Genomic DNA, 20,995 nt, shown 5'->3' with positions numbered 1-20,995 from the left:
ATATACATACCGGTACAATGAGTGGGGCAGCTCGCTACCGAATCGCCGCCTGTGCGTAGGTTTTTCTTTTTGAGACAAGCATGTGCGTAGATTTTTTGAGAAGCTGGTCCAACGCAGGCCCAGCCTAGTAAATAAATGTCGGGCCCTTCGGGGGCGGCCCATAGTGCCTGTTAGCCCGATTCACGTGAAGGCGTCAATCGGCGGAGCAGCAGCCCTATGAATTGATCTGGTCCGTCGGTGAGCGTAATCAGAAGGTTAATTGTGCCAAAACGCTGAGAGAGGGCATAGGTAGCTTCATTTTACTGTTTTACAATAGCTCATGACACGCTTTGTGCAGATACATAGTACTACTACGTACATGCAAAGTAACGGGGCAACTACTAAGTTGCATCATTTCTACACGGATGCACGCATTCTGAATATGAAAGTATTAGTTCCTCAGCAAGACTTGTACATCTGGAATATGAAAGTCGATGTGGAGTAGGAGAGCAGGTGTCTTTCTTCACCTAAGTCAAACATCATCTCTACACGTTGTCTTCTTTTTAGAGTAAGATGATGAAGGTTTCTTGCGGGCAAAGGGCACGACTATGTTAACTAATTGGATCATCATAGTTTCTTGTGGGCAAAGCGCAAGACTATGTCTCTGCAAGACATTGGTCGGGATGATCACGGCTTTGCTCATTAAGATGACACATTTGTTGGGATGATTAAGGCTTTGCTCACTAAGACAATGCGTTGACGAAGGATTACTCTATGTGGTTTATGTAATACAAAATCACAATTCTTATCCGTAGGTGACTTTGAAAACAAATCTACATGCTAGCACCTATTAGTCATTTTAACCCTCCCCCCACCCCCACCTTGCGAGAAATTGGTGCCTTGATGACATCACACACAGTTAGAATAACAAGCTGTTTCGAGCATGTGTGATGTCAAAGAATCACACATAGTTGGAAATTAGTGACTGTGTGCTATGTCACGCACACGATTTATTCGGAGAAACCTTATAGGAGGAGGGGTTTCATCATATAAGGTCGGACAAGAAGACTTCTGTTCAATTTCTTTGCCACAATTATTTCGACTGAAAACATAAGTGATGGTTTGTAAAACCTTGTGTGATGCACGATTTTCAACCATGCGCAATGACCTGATCTGTACTAGTGAGTGGTGATATACCAGCTCCATGCACTCATATATAAACCAGATAATACTTTTATTCTTCATTGACCGTACTATTTTATAGTACCACCGTATGATTTACCATATGACCAGCCTAAACATACTAGAAAACATGCATGCATGAGATTAAACGAACAAAAAATTGAACATGGTACACGTAGTTGCTAGTTTGTCATCCGAACACTGACATTGGTACGCCGGCGGCGCCACTCGTCGGAGAGCTGCTGAGCGAACTCAGTTAGCTGCTCCACATTGGTGCCCCTGTCAGGGACCTCACATTCCGACCGGACTCCAGGTCTATCCGGGACACCTTCTTCCCGAGAAGCTCATTCACAATGTCCACCAGCTTATCCAAGTTAGCTTTGGAGCAGTCGTCGATCGAGCTCCAGCTCCGCTTAATTGATCATCCTGCACTTCCATGTACAACAATCATTCATTAATTACCATAGCAAATAATATGGCTGTGTATTCTCCATATAATTTACCACAATAGGGCACTCATTGTTACATTTTTGTTTTTTCGGTAGGTACCTGGATGCGCAGGTATTGGTGGAAGGAGCCAAGGGTGGCCGAGAGGACGGAGAGGTGGATGTCGACCATGTCCCAACTAGCTGCATTGAACATGTCTAGTATGGTTAGCCCTTCAGGATCCAATTTAGAATGCCCCACTTGGCGGTGTCCTGGGCACTGTACTTGCCTTTAGGGTTCGAAGACATCCTGCAGCCGATGGAGATGACCATGTACGACTTCCCAAGCAAGCCGCGGTTCTCAGCCACGATGATGTCCTCCACAACTAGGCTCATCATGCATAGTGTCTATAGCAGTCATGCATGTGAGATATCAAGTTATGTTATACAAATTAGGGTTTGGAACAATGATCGATACCCTTGGTGGTACGGCCGTCATATATTTATAAGAGGGAACCGTACAAGTACAGGTTATGTTACAACATGTATATCTAATATATACTTAGTCTAACACCCTCCCTCAATCTTAACTATGTCCTGAAACACTCAGGAGGTTAAGATTGCGACGACATCCTTCAAAAGAAGGCAAGGGCAGGGGTTTAGTGAAAATATCAGCAAGCTGATCCTTAGAAGAAACAAATTTAATCTGAAGGAGCTTCTGAGCAACACGTTCCCTCACAAAATGATAGTCAACTTCGATGTGCTTCGTTCGGGCATGAAATACTGGATTGGTTGACAGATACGTAGCACCGATGTTATCACACCAAAGAACAGGTGGCTGAGTTGGGGAGACCTTCAGCTCTCGAAGCAATGACTGTACCCAAATGATCTCAGCTGTGGCATTAGCAACGGCTTTGTACTCAGCTTCGGTACTACTCCGAGACACCGTAGCCTGCTTGCGGGCTTGCCAGGCGATCAAGTTAGGTCCAAAGAACACAGCATGTCCGCCCATGGATCGCTGATCATCCCGACTACCAGCCCAATCGGCATCAGAAAATGCTGAGATCAGTCCAGAACGTGCAGGCTGAAGATGGAGTCCATAGGAACCGGTGTGACGAATATAGCGCAAGATACGCTTAACAGCTGACCAGTGAGAATCACGAGGTGCATGAAGGTACCGGCACACACGGTTAACGGCAAATGATATGTCTGGCCTAGTAATGAGCAAGTACTGCAGTCCACCCACAACGCTGCGATACTCAGTGGCATCCTCAGGAGAGAGCAAGTCACCAGCAAGAGCTGTCAGTTTGTCTGTGGCAGACATGGGAGTCACAGCAGTCTTGCACTGCAACATACCTGCACGACTCAGGAGATCCTGAGAGTACTTCTTCTGAGTAAGAGTCAAGCCACCATCAGAATGAAGAACCTCCAGGCCCAGAAAATAATGCAGTCTCCCAAGATCCTTAACAGCAAACTCAGCGCCAAGAGAGGACACAAGCCGATCTGTAGCAGTGGCAGACGAACTGACAAGAATAATGTCATCAACATAGACCAGAACGTACATAGTCACCTCAGGTCGCTGAAGAATAAAAAGAGACGTGTCCGTTGTAGAAGGAACGAACCCATGTGCATGAAGAGCAGCACCAAGATGGGCATGACAGGCACGCGGGGCCTGCTTCAGACCATAGAGAGCCTTGACAAGGTGACACAAATGATGTGGCTGAGCAGGATCAACAAAACCTGGCGGCTGACACATGTAAACCTCTTCTTCCAGAACTCCATGAAGGAAGGCATTCTGAACATCAAGCTGTCGAATTGGCCATCCACGAGTAACAGCCAAGGAGAGGAGAACACGAATAGTAGTTGGTTTAATAACAGGACTGAACGTGTCTTCATAATCAATGCCATACCGTTGCTTGAATCCCTTGGCAACCAAGCGCGCCTTGTACCTCTCAATGGAGCCATCAGCATGCTTCTTCACCTTGAATACCCATTTAGAGTCAATGATATTGACACCAGATGGAGGTGGAACGAGACGCCAAGTGTTGTTTTTCCGAAGAGCACAGATCTCCTGCTCCATCGCAGCTCGCCAATGCGGAATGCCAAGTGCTGCTCGAAAATGTCGTGGTTCAGTTGTAGGATCAGCCTCAGCATGCGCCACACAAGCCGCAAGCCACGCGACGGTGCCATCGGTGCGCTTCTTCAGCTGAAAGATGCCACTCTTGCTGCGAGTATGGGGACGCAGGACGACAGGTGGCGGTGGCGATGGAGCTGCCACGATAGAGGGCACGGTCAGGGTCGGCAAAGACAGGCTGGGTGGCGTCGATGAGCCAGGCGACGAGGATGTAGTGGTTGAGGAGTCCGCCGGTCCAGGGGACACCGATGGCGAGTCTGCCGGCCCAGGGGAATCAGGTGCCCTATCCATCAGCGCCGCGGGCTCAGCCAACCCAGGCGACAGCGGGGCCGCCCCAGGCAACAGTGGGGCCGCTAGCCCAGGCGATGGAGAGGCCGCCCGAGACAAGCGCGAGGCCGCCAGCCCAGGTGACGGAGAGGCCGCCCCAGGCATGTGCGAGGCCGCAAGCCCAGGCGACTCGGGCGCCCCGTCGGTTCCACGTGCATGGGACATGCACGCATGATCGACATCAGGGACAGTGGGCATAGCTGCAGGGGCAGTCAACGGAGCAGCAGCCGGCGCAGTAGTGTCCACATCATCATCAAGCAGCTCAAGTCGAGCGCCTCGTCCAGTTCCTGCACCATGGTTAGGCAACAACAAAGGAGAATATGCAGCATCCACAAATTGATCAGGCAAAACTGGAAAAGAGTGCAACTCGGTGACGGGAGTAGCGGTGCGTGACGTGAGTGTGGAAAACGGGAAGACAGTCTCGTCAAACACAACATCGCGAGAAATGTAAACACGATTCATCGGAATGTGAAGACACTTATAACCTTTGTGGAGAGGACTGTATCCAAGAAACACACATTGTTTGGACCGATACTCAAGTTTATGCTTATTATACGGACGAAGATGTGGCCAACACGCACAACCAAACACTTTGAGTAGGGAGTAATCAGGAGTTTCATTGAGCAACACTTCCAGCGGAGACTTCATGTGAAGAAGTCGTGTGGGAATCCTGTTAATCAAAAAACAGGCAGTAACAAAGGCATCGCTCCAGAACCGAAACGGGACAGAGGCATGCGCAAGAAGTGTTAGACCAGTTTCAACTATGTGACGGTGCTTGCGCTCAGCAGCACCGTTCTGCTGATGTGTATGAGGACAAGACACATGGTGTGAGATGCCAAGCTTCTGAAAGAAAGTGTTAAGATTACGATACTCACCACCCCAGTCTGACTGGACATGGATGATTTTGTGCTTAAGCAGTCGCTCAACATGTGCTTGAAATTGCATAAAGACATGAAACACATCAGATTTGCGCTTAATAAGATAAATCGAAGTAAAGCGACTGAAAGCATCGATGAAACTAACATAATAGTTGTGACCACTGACAGAAGTTTGGGCATAGCCCCATACATCAGAAAACACAAGTTCAAGAGGAGCCGTGACAACACGACTCGATATAGAAAAAGGCAACTGATGACTTTTGCCTTGTTGACAGGCATCACACACTAGAAACTCCTTATTACTCGACTCAACAGGAAGACGATGACGATGAAGCACATGGCGCACAATGGGAGTGGCAGGGTGGCCAAGGCGAGAATGCCACTGCGACGATGACACCCGAACACCACTGAAAACTTGAGAGGCTCGTGGCACATCAAGCGCGTATAAGCCATCACGAGCTCGACCACTAAGAAGAACGTCCCTCATGTCCCGGTTGAAAGGATCGATATGGTTGACTAGAGGGGGGGGGGGGTGAATAGGCAACTACCAATTTTTAACTTTTCTTTAGCAAATTAAACTTTGCATCAAGTAGGTTGTCTAGATGTGCAACTAGGTGAGCAACCTATCTGATGCAATAACAACAAGCAAACAAGCAAGCAAGAGAAGTAACACTAAAGAGTTTGCACAAGTAAAGGTAAAAAATAACCAAGAGTGGATCCGGTGAAGACGAGGATGTGTTACCGAAGTTCCTTCCTTTTGAAGGGAAGTACGTCTCCATTGGAGCGGTGTGGAGGCACGATGCTCCCCAAGAAGCCACTAGGGCCACCGTATTCTCCTCACGCCCTCACACAATGCGAGATGCCGTGATTCCACTATTGGTGCCCTTGAAGGCGGCGATCGAACCTTTACAAACAAGGTTGGGGCAATCTCCACAACTTAATCGGAGGCTCCCAACAAAACCATGAAGCTTCACCACAATGGACTATGGCTCCGTGGTGACCTCAACCGTCTAGGGTGCTCAAACACCCAAGAGTAACAAGATCCGCTAGGGATGAGTGGGGGAATCGAAAATCCCTTGGTGAAAGTGTAGATCGGGGCCTTCTCAACCACTCCCGAGCAAATCAACAAGTTTGATTGGCTAGAGAGATAGATCGGGCGAAAATGGAGCTTGGAGCATTTAATGGAGCTTGAGCAATAAATGGAGCTTGGGGGAGGAAGAGGTAGGTCAAAGAGAAGAAGGGGGCTTCCTTTTATAGTGGGGGCAACAATCCAACCGTTGCCCCTCACCAACCAGCCCCGCACAGGGCGGTACTACCGCTGTGAGGGGGCGGTACTACCGCCAGGTCAGCGGTACTGCCGCGCCAGCCAGCGGCACTGCCGCGCAGAGGAGACTAGTAGGGAATAGGACCCAACGCGGTACTACCGCGGTGGTAGGGGCGGTACTACCGCTCCTGGAATGGTACTACCGCCTCTACAACCGCAACTAGTGCCGCAAAACCCGACACGAGAAAAAGACCCCTCGAGTCGAGGCGGTAGGAGCCACACAGCCCAGCGGTACTACGGCAGCGGGGTCACGGGCGGTACTACCGCCGTGGAGCGGTACTGCCGCTTGTGACCCTTTGGCCGTGCTACCGCTGGTAGTGCGGTACTACTGCTGGGGCACAGAAGAGAGAGAGAGAATCTCTCCAAAGAGGCTGAGGACGAGGCGGAGGTGCCAGGCACCCCAGCGGTACTACTGCTGTGGAGCCACGGGCGGTACTACCGCTGTGGAGCGGTACTGCCGCTTATGGCTCCTCAGAGGTACTACCGCTGGGTTGCGCGGTACTACCGCTTGGACCCAGACAGGACAAGGAAGAGAGGAGAGATCTCTACAATGGAATGGAAAATCTCGGAGGGTGAGAAGCTGATGTGTATGTGTTGATTCCACCCATGAAATACCCCAGCAGACCCCCTCTTGATAGTACGTTGCCCTCTACGCAACTAGTCCATCGAGAAAGAAACGAAAGAGCTACACCGTCTTGAAATATACTCCGAGGGGAAGAAAACATCTCGTGCCAGGGGAGAATCTGTGAATTATTCAAAGCACAAGATTAGTCCGCAAACATGTTGTCATCAATCACCAAAACTACCTTGAGAGAGATATGCCATAACAATCTCCCCCTTTTTGGTGGATTGATGACAACTAGGGATTTGCGCAAGGAAAAGAAATAAAAGAACAAAACTCCGAACTATAAAATATAGACGGGCTCCCCAGAATGTGTGCACCTAGATAGTGGAGCATTCGGAGCAAGACACACACATTCGGATCAACACTCCCCCTATATTTTATAGTCCAACAATACTAAGCACAAGATATATGAGAGAAGAGAATAAAATAGGACAAGCATGCATCTCATAATAAACTACAGTACTGAATAGACATAAGTAATAATGTAGCAATAGGGAGCATATGTCTCACACCATATGTCTAGAACTTAGGTCTCACTGGCACCAAACCAAACCAAATAAAGACACCGAGAGAACACACAAGAAACCACAAGACGACTCAAAGCACGGCAATAACACAAATCCCTACACTCTCTCCCCCTTTGGCAGCGAGACACCAAAAAGGGCAAAGAGTGACGCTACGACTCCAGGTGATGGGAAGATGAAGATCTCGAACATTACATCTCTGCATCTTCATCATGGGTCGAAAACTGCTCGGCATCAGAGTCGGTCCAAGGGCAATTCTGATGAATCCATTCCTTCTCTTCAGTGATCTGACCCTCAGATCCACTGGCAACTGTCGCTCCCATCTGACGCATGCGATCCTTGTGGCGCGTCCTGGCATGCTTCTCCGCCACATGAGTCATGTACTGACCATGAGACTCCATGCAGAAAAGCCATTTCATCTTGCGTTTAAGCTTTTGTGCCCACGACGGTTCTGTACTAGAGGGCCCAAAGTCCTCCTCATGATCATCAGTAGCAGCCCCACCCTCGGTCCCCATGGCAGCAGCAGCAGCAGACGGACCCCCCATGGCAGCAGCAGTAGACGGACCCCCTGTGTGAGGCGCTGGGGTGGCCCAATTGTCCTTCTTCCTTAGACGCTTGATCTCATGAGAAACCAAGTCTCCAGTTTTTAGCAACACTCTGGGATAAGTCTGTGCCCAGGCCCTCTCAATGAGCCTCATGATGAATGGACCATATATAGGGCATTTGCGCTCAGACACGGCAGAGAGAAGTTCAGACCACATGACATGAGAAATATCCAGGCTCTCTCCAGTGCTTGCTTCCTTCTCATGCTGACAGAAAAGGAGCATGTCCACGAGGTAAGAGTGGACCATATCCAGATTCCCAATCCGAGGGAAGAGAGTCTCACGGAAGATGCGATGAAGAATGTCCAGATACGGAGACAGCTCATAGGTCTTCTTCTCAGTTACTGGGTGAACTTTCACAGTGCAGTAGGGCCAGGGCTTGCTTGTGGGTGGACGTAGCATTGCGGTGAGGGCGGAAACCGACAGGAGTCTCAAGCCCGTGATCCACCACATCAAGTAACTCCATGAAAGCCTTCCACTTGACGGAAAGCAGCTTGCCATTGGTCATCCATGTCAGAGTCCTGTCGACATCCGTCCCAAGATGGACGGTGGCATAGAATTGAGCCACCAAATCCGCATCGAAATCCTTGTTGAATTGCATGATCCTAAGAATGTTCAGCTGAGTGCACATCTGAAGGGCTTCGCCAAAGTACTCCGGGTCCTTCTCCATAGCATCAGTGTCAATGGAGCGAACATCAACAAAGAGATTCTTCTTGGCCTTGATCACATCAAAGTAGATGGCAAACTGAAAACGGTTCCAGAACAGGCGATTGACCAAAGTGCGTTCTTGGTCCACCACATAGGGGTTGCGGCGACGCTTCTCCCAAAACTCCTTGTTGGTCATCTCAGTCATAGTCTTCCCTTTTGGCTTGTTGGCGGATCTCTTTGATTGCTGCGGAGGTGGAGGAACACTTGCAAAAGCGCTTGCAGGAGGCGGTTGGGTGCTCGAGGAACCACCGGCTGGCTCAGAGGTGCGGTAGCGTTTGGATGTTGCACGCCCGGGGTTGATACGGCGAGCTTGATGCTCAGAAGGGTCATCACCTGGAGCCAAACACAAGAACACGCAAAACAACCAGAAAGAACGAGCATGAGCCAACAAACACAGCAATAATAATCAAGGTAAGGTAGGAATTTGATGGAATTTGGCATGCAGCGGTAGTACTGTGACATGCACGCGGTAGTACCGCCCCAAAGAGAGCGGTAGTACCGCTCAAGGTCAAGCGGTAGTACCGCTCCAATGAGAGCGGTAGTACTGCTCGAGGCAGAGAAACATCAGTTTCCTACAGCATGAGGCGGAGAAACAGCGGTTTCCTACTACCGTGGTCAGATCCGGCACTACCGGCCTACCAAATTAAAAAAATCCTACCAAACTCTAATCGAGATAGTCTAGTTGCCTTCGCCAACCAACTCAAGCCTAGATTTAGCCAAAAATCTAGAGATGCAACCACCATTGCCCCTAAGAAACAAGATCCGAAAATGAGACAAAAGGAAAGAAGGAACGGGGGCAATACCGGCATCCATGGCAAGAGAACGGGGTGGGGATCGACTCCACCAAAGGAAATGGAGAGGGACGCCCCGGAGACGGAGATCCATCGGAGCCCTCCCGCGGTGAGTGGAGGCTGGAGAGAGGAAGAAGAAAGAGGGGGGGGGGGCGAATGGGTATGGGGGAGAAGAAACCTCCCCCTGCCCCGATATAACCCCCTGGTCCCGTCCCTCAGCGGTAGTACCGTGCTGGGGGCGGTAGTACCGCTTATGAGCGGTAGTACCGCGCACCACCAGCGGTAGTACCGCCCAGCACGCCACGGCAACCAAACAAACAAGGCTTTTGCTCGAAGGAAAGACACAAACGGCAAGAAAAGAGAGCACACGAGCAAACGACCAAGACACACCTCTTCAAAAGAGGGCGGTGGCCGAGGCCACCTATGTTTGAGTCAAGAGGTATGGCGCCGCGAAGATTTTAACCTTGGGCCCATGACCAAAACTCGTCTTTGAAACACAAGTACCATCAACAATGGCTAAAGTGAAAGACTTGATCAATTTATGCATAATGGGGGAGGGAGAGTTCATTGAGAGAATAACACTCCCCCTATGTCCATACCTACACCTAAACTAGACAACAAATTGAGCGAGGTGGGGTGTGCAAGGGTTCAAGCCACATTGCTTGAATCAATGATATTTAGCTCATGCCTTAACTCGCGAAATCTTGCTTCATCCAAGGGCTTCATGAAAATATCTGCAAGGTTGTCATGAGTGTTGACATAGTTGAGCTCGATCTCTCCTCACCTAATGTGACCCCGGATGAAGTGATACCGAATCTCAATATGCTTCGTCTTGAAGTGTTGCACCGGGTTGAGAGAGATCTTGATGGCACTTTCATTGTCACACCAAAGAGGCACTTTGTCACAAGTGACATCGTAATGCTTTAAAGTTTGCGTCATCCATAGGAGTTGTGCACAACAACTACCGGCGGCAACATACTCTGCCTCAGTGGACGAGAGAGACACACAACTTTGCTTTTTGGAAGACCAACTTACCAAAGAGAAACCAAGGAATTGGAACCCTCCGGAAGTGGACTTCCTATGCACTTTGTCTCCCGCCCAATCGGAATCCGAGTACCCTACAAGCTTGAAGTTTGATCTCTTGGGTACCATAAGCCAAAGTTTGGGGTATGAGCCAAATATCGAAAGATTCATTTGACCGCCACATAGTGACTTTCCTTAAGTGTGGCTTGAAACCGTGCACAAATTCCCACACTCAACATGATGTACGGTCTAGATGCACAAAGGTAAAGCAAGGATCCAATCATGGAACGATATACCTTTTGATCCACCACTTTACCATTGGGATCTAAGTCAAGTTGGCACTTGGTGGGCATTGGAGTGGAAGCCGGCTTGACGTCACTTAGCTTGAATCTCTTGAGCATGTCTTGAGTGTATTTGGATTAATTGATGAAGGTTACTTCTCTTCTTTGCTTCACTTCGAACCCTAGAAAGAACTTCAACTCTCCCATGGAGGACATCTCGAACTTTGAGGTCATGAGAGCGGCAAATTCCTCATTGAAAGCTTTGTTAGGAGAACCAAAGATAATATCATCAACATATAATTGGCACACAAACAACTCCCCTTTGACCTTCTTAGTAAAAAGAATGGGGTTGATTAGCCCAACTTCAAAACCACGGTCTTGTAACAACTCGGTAAGGTGGTCATACCACACACGTGGGGCTTGTTTAAGGCCATAGAGTGCCTTATCGAGTTGATACACATGATCGGGAAAGTAGGGATCCTCGAACCCGGGGGGTTGCTTGACGTAAACCAATTCATTAATAGGACCATTAAGAAAAGCACTCTTCACATCCATTTGTTGTAACTTAAAGTTATGATGAGAAGCATATGCAATCAACATGAGAATGGATTCAAGATGAGCAACGGGAGCAAAGGTTTCACCGTAGTCGATACCCTCGACTTAGGAGTAGCCTTGTGCTACCAAACGAGCCTTGTTGCGAATGATAATTCCATGGGCATCTTGCTTGTTCTTAAATATCCACTTGGTTCCTATGACATTGTGATTCCCGGTTGGTCTTGGCACCAATATCCACACTTTGTTGCACTCGAAGTTGTTGATTTCTTCATGCATGGCATTGAGCCAATCCGGATCTTCTAGCGCTTCATAGACCTTGTGGGGTTCCACACAAGAGACAAACGCGTGATGCTCACAATAATTTGCTAATTGTCTACGAGTGCTTACCCCCTTTCTTAAGCTTCCAAGCACATTCGTCATGAGATGATTCTTGGTGGAGAGCTTGGAAGCAACCTTGGCGGCACGACACTCTAATTCCTCCTCGGGGGTGAGATGAGGAGTGGTCACTTGATCATCTTGAGTGTCGTCTTGGGCTTGTTCTTGTTCTTGAACTTGCTCGGAGGAGAGAACTTGACCTTGGGCATCACTTGATGTGTCAACACCATCTTGAGCGTGATCTTGCCCTTGGTCATGTTCTTGAAGATGAGGGCCTTCATGTTGTTCTTCGGAAGCGTGTGGGCCTTGGGTTGGTGATGGCTCCACTTGAGTGGAGCTTTGTCCTTCTCCTTCGGCCACAAGGGGTTCCTCAATGGGTAGGATAAAGCCAACACCCATTCTTCTTATGGCTTGGGGAGGAATTTCATCACCTACATCACAAGTGCCACTTTGCTCCACTTGGGAGCCGTTATTCTCATCAAACTCCACGTTACACGTCTCCTCAATAAGTCCCGTGGATTTATTGAGGACACGGTAAGCATGAGAGTTTGTAGCATAGCCAACAAATATGCCCTCATAAGCTCTAGCCTCAAATTTAGACAACCGAACACCTTTCTTGAGAATGAAACACTTACACCCAAATACCCGGAAGTACTTGAGGTTGGGCTTGTTACTGGTGAGTATCTCGTATGGAATCTTGTTCAAGCCCTTGCGGAGGTAGAGCCGATTGGATGCATGACACACGGTGTTGATGGCTTCAGCCCAAAAGTTGTACGGAGACTTGAACTCCGCCATCATGGTCCTTGCCGCATCCATCAACGTCCGGTTCTTCCTCTCTGCAACACCGTTTTGTTGAGGGGTGTAGGGTGCGGAATATTGATGCTTGATTCCCTCATCACTAAGAAACTCATCCAAGGTGTAGTTCTTGAACTCGGTGCCGTGTCACTTCTTATTGTCAAGATCTTTGCATTGTGTTGACGTTGTGATTCATTTGCAAAGTCAATGACGGTTTGTTGGGTCTCGCTCTTCCTCTTGAAGAAATACACCCACGTGTACCTTGAGTAGTCATCCACAATCACCAAGCAATACTTCCTACCTCCAAGACTATCGAAGGATGGAGGCCCAAAGAGATCCATGTGAAGGAGCCCCAAAGGCCTCTTTGAATAAATGATAGTCGTGGGAGAGTGAGCCTTCTCATGTAGCTTTCCTTCGATACAGGCACTGCAAGCACGATCTTTAGCAAAACTAACATTCGTTAGTCCACGGACATGGTCCCCCTTGAGGAGACTTTGCAAAGATCTCATATTGACATGGGCTAAACGGCGATGCCAAAGCCATCCCACATCAACTTTAGCCATTAGGCATGTCGCGGTCTTAGTGGGTCGCTCCGAAAAGTTAATCACATATAGACCGTTCTCGACATGCCCAACAAAAGCTACTTTAAGAGTCTTGCTCCACAAGAGGGCCACGATATCGATATCAAAGAAAGTGGCAAAGCCCATGATTGCAAGTTGACGAACGGAAAGTAAATTTTATGCAAGGGACTCAACAAGCATGACCTTCTCGATCGTGAGATCATGAGAGATGACCACCTTACCAAGTCCCAATACCTTAGAAGATGAGGCGTCACCCCACTCGACATTGGTGGGCATAGATGGAACCTTGTGCACGTCCACCACCAAGTCCTTGCTTTCGGTCATATGATTTGTAGCTCCGCTATCGAGCAACCATGATCCCCCACCAGAAGCAAACACCTACAAGAGATCAATGCTTGGTTTTAGGTACCCATTTTGTAATGGGTCCTTTGATGTTAGTAACAAGGGTTTTTGAAACCCAAATAGACCATTCAATGTATTCATGAGGAGAACCAACAAATTTGGCATAAACATGCCCATCACTAGCACGGCATAACACATAAGAAGGATTAAAATCGCCGGCGTTGTTGGGAGGGGTGACATTGCCCTTCTTGACATTGTTCTTCTTCTTCTCCTCGGAGGCACTCTCTCCCTCCTTCACAAAGGTTTGCATGAGAGGAGGAGGTCGTTTGGTCTTGTCATTCTTCTTCTTGTTCTTGGAGTCGGGCACGTACCCAACCCCTTCCTTGGCCACAACTCCCTTTTGGTTGATCAAGAGATCATTGAGGTTCTTATTGCCTTGTATGCAAGTCGCAAGACCTCTCTCAAGTTGCCCCTTTAGCTTAGCGTTCTCCTCAACGAGATGCACATGCTCACAACACGGGTTAGTAGCATTTGCATTATCAATTAACATCATACGAGGGAAAGTGGCTTTTTCCTTGGTTAGCTTTACTTGAAGTTGATCATGACACTCTTTGAGGCTAGCATGAGCACCCTTCAAGACCTTGTGAGCCTTGTCAAGTAGATCAAACTCCTCTTTGAGTCTAGCAAGATCAACCTCAAGTTCGGTCTTCTCGGAGTTTAGCACATGAGAAACTATGAGGACATGATCATAATCTTTTTTTAACTTAGCATGATCAACGTTGTGTGACTCCTCAAGAGCCACACAAAGACCACGCTCTTCCTCAAGAGCATTGGAAATATCCAAAATCTCATCGGCATAGTCACGACTATGCCCTTCCATCTTAGTGATGGTGTCTTTGTGAGCCTCGATCATGTCATTGGCTTCACCAAGTTGTTCCAAGAGAGCAACAAAGTGCTTCTTGGATTTTCCCTTGAGTTTGCCCATAAAGGCCTCAAACTCGTTAGCCTCCACATTAGCTCCCTCAAGTTCATTAATGCTATTCGTCGGAGAAGGATGATTAATGATGATAGTTTTGATATTGGGGGTCACCTTGTTGGTGGCTTTAGCCATGAGGCACTTGGCGGTGATGCTCTCATTGGGTGAGTCGAAGAGAGACACCCGTGAAGTCGTCGCAATGGCAACGGAGGCCATGGCAACCGACTCATCATCTTCATCATCGTCATCATCCTCATTGTACTCTTCTTGTACAACCAATGCCTTGGGAGGAGTCTTCTTGGTGAAGTTGTTCTTGTTGGGGAACGACTTGGCCTTGTCCTTTCGGATGAGCTTGCCACCATTGTCTTCCCTCTTCTCATACGGGCATTCCGCAACAAAATGACTCACGTTGCCGCAATTGTAGCAAGTCCTTACACGTTGCTTGCCCCTCGTGCCACTCGAGTTGTTTTTGCTAAAGTTTGGCCTCAAGTTTTTCTTGCTCCAAAATTGCCTTAAAGCAAGTGCTATGTGTTCATGATATGCATACTTCGTATCTTCGGGGTTGCTCTCCTCTTCTTCTTCCTCTTCTTCTTCTTCAATGGTGAGCTTGGCCTTCAATGCAAGGTTAGGCTTCTTTTCCCATTGAGAACGGAGCACCGCATTGTTGGTGGTCTTGTCCAAAATGTTCATGGCCACAAACTCATCCAACACTTCGCTTGAGGTCAAAGTGTGGAAGTCTGGTCTTTGACGAATTACGGAGGACATGGCCTTGTGGTAGGGCATCATTGCCTTGAGGAATTTGCGCTTGATCCAATTGTCATCCGTGTCCTTGCTCCCGTGATATCGTAGTGAGACCGCGAGTTTGGTTACTCTCCGATAAATTTCATGAGGTTCTTCATCTTCTTTCATTGCAAACTCATCGGCCTCATCTTGTACCACTTCATAGTTGGAGCGTTGAATGCTTGCGCTTCCCCGGTAGAGAGAGACAACACAATGCCATGCATCTTTGGCCAAGGCGAAGGGACGAAGATGAGGTAGGTCTTCGGGTGGAATTGCATCTTGAATGATGAAGAGAGCATTCTCGTTGAATTGATTGTCCGCGGCTTCTTGGGGAGTGAAGTTGCTTGGATCATGTGGATAGAAACCTTCTTCAATGATTCTCCAAAGTTTAGTGTTCACATGATTTAAATTACGTTTAAAGTGGTAAACCCAAGAATCAAAGTCCTCATTTTTCACAATCTTAGGGGGAGGACCGGCATGATTCAAATGAGTGGAAGGAACCGGTCCACCATAAACAAGTGGTGGTTCCACATGGGCAAAGATGCCGGTGCCATTCTTACCACTAGAAGAAGGAGCCTTTTCACTACTAGCTTCCCCCTTGTCAGGGATAGCATCCGTCACCTTGTTGGCGGGGTCACCCACTTTCAACGGTGCGGTGGATAGTTTAAGCCCCTCAAGAAATTTAGTAAACATGCTTTCAACTTCGGTCGTCATGGAGGTTTTCAATGTCTCCAAGGCCACATTGAACTCCTCCCGAGAGACTGAGGTTCCCCCATCGCCCGTAGACGAGATCGGTTTCACACCGGAGTGTTCCTCCACACCGTCTACGGTATCAACCATACTCTTTGGACGGTAAAGTCCTTAATAAAGAGACGCGGCTCTGATACCAATTGAAAGGATCGATATGGTTGACTAGAGGGGGGGTGAATAGGCAACTACCAATTTTTAATTTTTCTTTATCAAATTAAACTTTGCATCAAAGTAGGTTGTCTAGATGTGCAACTAGGTGAGCAACCTATATGATGCAATACCAACAAGCAAACAAGCAAGCAAGAGAAGTAACACTAAAGAGCTTGCACAAGTAAAGGTAAGAGATAACCAAGAGTGGATCCGATGAAGACGAGGATGTGTTACCGAAGTTCCTTCCCTTTGAAGGGAAGTACGTCTCCGTTGGAGCGGTGTGGAGGCACGATGCTCCCAAGGAAGCCACTAGGGCCACCGTATTCTTCTCACGCCCTCACACAATGCGAGATGTCGTGATTCCACTATTGGTGCCCTTGAAGCCGGCGACCGAACCTTTACAAACAAGGTTGGGGCAATCTCCACAACTTAATCGGAGGCTCCCGACAAAACCACGAAGCTTCACCACAATGGACTATGGCTCCGTGGTGACCTCAATTGTAACGCCCCGGACACAACTGCGGGTGGTCGTTACTCCTGGCGGGATCTAGACTGGCCTCACAGATCAATACTAGTCTTTTCTGCGCACTTTGTCCTCACTCATGCGCACCCGGGAGTAACTTCCCGGTCGGTCACCCATCCTGACACTAGTCCAAGATGAGCATGCTTAACTTTGGAATTCTGTCCGAATGGGCTCCCAGAAAAGAAGGAATTCCTTATTGATATGAGTAGTCTATCATCCCTAATAAGCCAGGCCATCACATACACCCCCACTCAGAGGAACCGACGTCCTCATCGGGCCACAGGAACGTTCCCTCTTGGCACATACGTCTGTGCTTCTAGTCCAGTACATGTGCCATGCCGTGTGCCACGACGGGTCACAAACGTCATGAACAACATGACCACGCACCTGTCCGCAACCATCCGTGTAACCGCGAGGGTCGGCTCTGATACCAACTTGTAACGCCCCGGACACACCCACCGGTGGTCGTTACTCCTGGCGGGATCTAGACTGGCCTCACAGATCAATACTAGTCTTTTCTGCGCACTTTGTCCTCACTCATGCGCACCCGGGAGCAACTTCACGGTCGGTCACCCATCCTGACACTACTCCAAGCTGAGCATGCTTAACTTTGGAGTTCTGTCTGAATGGGCTCCTGGAAAAGAAGGAATTCCTTATTAATATGAGTAGTCTATCATCCCTAATAAGCTAGGCCATCACATCAACCGTCTAGGATGCTCAAACACCCAAGAGTAACAAGATCCGCTAGGGATGAGTGGGGGAATCGAAAATCCCTTGGTGGAAGTGTAGATCGGGGCCTTCTCAACCACTCCCGAGCAAATCAACAAGTTTGATTGGCTAGAGAGATAGATCGGGCAAAAATGGAGCTTGAGCAATAAATGGAGCTTGGGGGAGGAAGAGGTAGGTCAAAGAGAAGAAGGGGACTCCCTTTTATAGTGGGGGCAACAATCCAACTGTTGCCCCTCACCAACCAGCCCCGCACAGGGCGGTACTACCGCTGAGAGGGGGCGGTACTACCGCCAGGTCAGCGGTACTGCCGCGCCAGCCAGCGGCACTGCCGCGCAGAGGAGACTAGTAGGGAATAGGACCCAACGCGGTACTACCGCGGTGGTAGGGGCGGTACTACCGCTCCTGGAACGGTACTACCGCCTCTACAACCGCAACTAGTGCCGCAGAACCCGACACGAGAAAAAGACCCCTCGAGTCGAGGCGGTAGGAGCCACACAGCCCAGCGGTACTACGGCAGCGGGGTCACGGGCGGTACTACCGCCGTGGAGCGGTACTGCCGCTTGTGACCCTTTGCCCGTACTACCGCTGGGGCACAGAAGAGAGAGAGAGAGAGAATCTCTCCAAAGAGGCTAAGGATGAGGCGGAGGTGCCAGGCACCCCAGCGGTACTACTGTTGTGGAGCCACGGGCGGTACTACCGCTGTGGAGCGGTACTGCTGCTTGTGGCTCCTCAGCGGTACTACCGCTGGGTTGCGCGGTACTACCGCTTGGACCCAGACAGGACAAGGAAGAGAGGAGAGATCTCTATAATGGAATGGAAAAGCTCGGAGGGTGAGAAGCTGATGTGTACGTGTTGATTCCACCCATGCAATACCCCAGCGGACCCCCTCTTGATAGTACGGTGCCCTCTACGCCACTAGTCCACTGAAAAAGAAACGAAAGAGCTACACCGTCTTGAAATATACTCCGAGGGGAAGAAAACGTCTCGTGCTAGGGGAGAATCTGTGAATTATTCAAAGCACAAGATTAGTCCGCAAACATGTTGTCATCAATCACCAAAACTACCTTGAGAGAGATATGCCGTAACACCGGTCCTTAATAAAAAAAATAAAAAGGGTGAAACTCAACGAACACATTGTTGTCACGAGTTAATTTAGGAACCGAGAGTAAACTACGTGTGACTGAGGGAACACGAAGGACATCAAGCAGACACAAGGTTTTAGTGGTACGTGAAAGGAGAGATGCCTGACCAACATGTGAGATGGGCATACCTGATCCATTTGCAGTGCGAACTTGATCATGGCCGGTGTAGGGCCGGCGAGTGGCCAGTTTGTCAAGCTGGCTCGTCAAGTGGTCTGTGGCGCCCGTGTCCATGTACCAGACAGGATCCACAGAGTATGATGGAGTGAAGCCAGAATCCTGTGTAGCGAGAGCAGCTTGCTTCTCATTGCCCTTCCCATTGTTCCCAATGCCAAGAAAATCTCGTTTGAAGCGACGATGGCAGCGAGACGCCAAGTGTCCCTCAATACCGCAGAGTTGACACTCAACCCCACCACCACACGCCTCACAGTGGAGCCGCTTGCGGCCAGACGTCGGTGGAGGTGGAGCGGGCAGACGGGGCTGGCTGCCCGAAGATGACGGCGCCTTCTGCTTGGCACCGCGAGCACCTCCGCGAAGAGCAGCGTTTGCAGCTGGACCCTCCGAGTAGATGCCAACGGAGCGGCGAGCAGCGAGTCGTTGTTCGGTGTTGAGGAGGCGTGCATAGAGATCGCGAGGCGGCATCGGCATGTCACGTCCGTTGATGTTTTCAACAAGGGAATCATAGTCCTCGTCAAGCCCATTGAGAATGAATGAAGTGAACTCCTCGTCACGAAGAGGCTTCCCAATGGATGATAGTGTATCAGCCAGGGTCTTGACCTTGTTGAAGAAGGCCGTGACGGAGAGATCATTTTTCTTGACCTCACCCAGCTGATTACGGATGGCAGAAGACCGAGCCAGCGACTGTGAAGAGAAGCTGGAGTCGAGCGTGGCCCATGCATCCATCGATGTCGCGGCAAAGACCACCATGCCGGCCACGGAGGGAGTGAGCGAGGACTGAATAGCACCCAGAATAGCCTGATCCTGAGCAATCCATCGACGATGAGCAGGGTTGGACACCATGACAGAACCACCTGCAGCTGAGGGCACCGGAACCATGGTCGGCGGACAGGGCAGCGTACCATCGACATACCCCTCAAGGTAGTGACTACGCATCAGCGGTAACACCTGAGCGCGCCACAGGAGGTAGTTATCAGCAGAGAGCTTCACCGTCGCCAGATGAGCAAAGTGGAACGGTCCTGGTTCGGACACTGATGCGGGAAGCTGCGAGTCATACGTCGGAGGGGCACTGTATGGAACCAGCGCATCGACCGACGGAGGCAGCACACGGGAGTGTTGGTGATGACCGTAGGGCTGCACAGAGGGCACGTCGTAGGACTGCAGAGGTGGCGCGGTGTGCGACCCAGGAGCTCCGTAGGGCGCGCCATGCAGTGCCTTACTGGGTACGACGGGTGACATCGCATACGGTGTTGAGGACGGAGCGACGTACGGCGCAGGGTATACCCCGCCGTAGGGCTGCTGGACAGGGGCACCGTAGAGGCCCTGAGGGCCGTATGGGTGCGGAACGGGAGCACCGTAGGGTTGCTGTGGAGGAGCGCCATAGGGGCCAGAAGCCAGCGGCGCATCGCGGGATTGGCCCGGGAACGCGCCGTAGGGACCAGCGCTAGAAGCCAGCGACGCATCGCGGGAATCGCCCGGGGCAGCGCTGTAGGGACCAGCAGCCGGCGGTGCGTCGCGGGATTGGCCCGGGACAGCGCCGTAGTGCACCGGGGCGACGATCGAGGCGCCGTAGGAGGGCGTGGGAGACCGAGCCGATGCAGATGGATCGAGTGCGGGAGATCGGGACGGCGCCATCGGGCGCGAGTCCGAGGCCGCCTGCCGAGCCCAGGCGAGCGGTGTGGACGCCATGAAGGGCGAGTCTGTTGCCAGGGTCGAGGGAGGCGGACGGCAGAGGAGGCCGACGCGGCGGCGGCGGCGGCAGCAGAGGAGGCGGAAGCGCGGCGCGAATCGAACGCGTCGTCTGATACCATGTTATACAAATTAGGGTTTGGAACAATGCTCGATACCCTTGGTGGGTACGGCTGTCATATATTTATAAGAGAGAACCATACAAGTACATGTTATGTTACAACACGTATATCTAATATATACTTAGTCTAACAAGTTAGGTGGGCCCAATCGAGTTATGTACCAGTGAGCTTAAGTAGGTAGTTACAAGCAATGTTGTTGGCGGCCATGCCACCTTCCATGAGGTTGAAGGCCCTTGTGTCACCATAGGCATGCATGCATGTTGAGTTAGTTAGTTGCTTACTTTTGTCGGAATATTTTGGGCGGCTCGTCGATAGAACTTCGCCAGGTCCTTCTTGCGTGCTATAAGCACACGTTGACTCCCAGAGGCGAGGCGAGACCATCCGTCACCGCAGCTCATTGCACAAGAAAGATTTGAAGAATCACTTGGGTATGTTGAAGGAGATGTATGACTACATCAAGGACCATGCTCGACTCACCTGAGATGGTACCACCTATCCGATCCTTCTAC

General features: G+C 50.0%; 1 pseudogene; it reads right to left on the bottom strand.

Moving 5' to 3' along the window:
- Positions 1-1,273: 1,273 nt before the first annotated feature.
- LOC119356250 lies at positions 1,274-20,741 on the bottom strand (annotated as a pseudogene).
- Positions 20,742-20,995: the final 254 nt, after the last annotated feature.

This window comes from Triticum dicoccoides, chromosome 1A, assembly GCF_002162155.2.
Source record: "Triticum dicoccoides isolate Atlit2015 ecotype Zavitan chromosome 1A, WEW_v2.0, whole genome shotgun sequence".
NCBI classification, from domain to species: domain Eukaryota; kingdom Viridiplantae; phylum Streptophyta; class Magnoliopsida; order Poales; family Poaceae; genus Triticum; species Triticum dicoccoides.
This window is presented reverse-complemented; position numbering and strand designations above follow the sequence as displayed.